The 1,314-nt window shown below is 44.1% G+C and overlaps 1 pseudogene; it reads right to left on the reverse strand.

The window, feature by feature from the left end:
• Positions 1–1,201: 1,201 nt before the first annotated feature.
• On the reverse strand, positions 1,202–1,314 carry LOC116863885 (annotated as a pseudogene; the record flags this gene model as incomplete).

Here is a 1,314-nt window from a genome sequence, read left to right on the forward strand (position 1 = left end):
AATGAGGGTTTGGTTCGTCTTTTATAGAAAGGGAACCAAAATCCTTTTAACACTCTACTGATATTAGTGATAACACTTTCAATGGCTTACTTCCTTTAAGGTCTGGTTATTCTTTGTCGGTCGCAGGTGATTATCATAAAAAAGACACTCATCCCACACACCTAGGGCAGGGAGGTCAGGTTTGTTCCCTTATCTCTGGTTTCCCCAGGCCTCCACATTTTTGAGATTTCTGTGAGCGAATCACAGGGCTCCTGTGTCTCCCTACCTAGTCCTACCTGTCCTTAATTAATTCCATCATGTGCCCTCTTTAATGTCCTTCACCCAGTTTCCCCATCCTCCTAAACCCCTCCCTTTAACTCATTTCATTCTTTCAAGGATCCCAAAGAGAAAACGTGTTATGGTAGTTTCCATTTGAAGAAACTGAGGCTGCCAAGGCCTAGCACCCAATTTCTTCAGCTTCCTTCCTCTTCTTCCTCCCTTACTCTTGGCTGGTGGTTTTACAACTTGGTGAGTCCTTAACCCGATCCGCACAATAATAAAGTAGGTCAAACTATCCTTGTTCAACAGATGAGAAAACAGAGCTTCAGAAAGGGTCGAACTCACTAGATTTAAAGTCAGGTTTAGGGGAGCCTGGGTGGCTCAGTGGGTTAAGGCCTCTGCCTTCGGCTCAGGTCATGATCCCCAGGTCGTGGGATCCAGCCCCGCATCCGGTTCTCCGCTTGGCAGGGAGCCTGCTTCTCTCTCTTTCTCTGCCTGCCTCTCTGCTTACTAGTGATCTCTCCCTGTCAAATAAATAAATAAAACCTTAAAAAATAAAGTCAGGTTTAACAAAGACAGTAACAGAAAGGTCCAGGGACCCTGCCTGCCTCTTCTTCCACCAATCACTAGAAAAAGACAAAAAAAACCAAAACAAAACAAAAAACTGCCTCCACGTCTAATTAATCGGGGGATTAAAATGCAGGAGACTCTCTTGGAACAAACCACCCCCCAAAAGCTACTTGCCAAAAGCTTTGTTAAGCAAGAATAAACGTTGCCCACAGTACTAAAGACGTAAAATTACAGAACCCCAAAAAGTTGAGGAGCATAAACACCAAAAATCACAATAGCCCTTACAAAATATATCAAGACGAAAGAAAAAAAAATGAAAACTACTGTCTTGAAAGCAAACTCTGTTATTGAAAACGGCGTATTTTAGCCCCCGAGGGGGTGCACCGTTCCTGGAAGTACTGCAATACCAGGTCGATGCGTGGAGTGGACGGAGCAAGCCCCTATTCCAACTCCCTGCTCCAAAAATCCATTTAATATATTGTCCTC

The sequence above is a fragment of the Lontra canadensis genome, unplaced genomic scaffold (assembly GCF_010015895.1).
Source record: "Lontra canadensis isolate GAN:19392208 unplaced genomic scaffold, GSC_riverotter_1.0 scaffold4496, whole genome shotgun sequence".
Classification (NCBI taxonomy): domain Eukaryota; kingdom Metazoa; phylum Chordata; class Mammalia; order Carnivora; family Mustelidae; genus Lontra; species Lontra canadensis.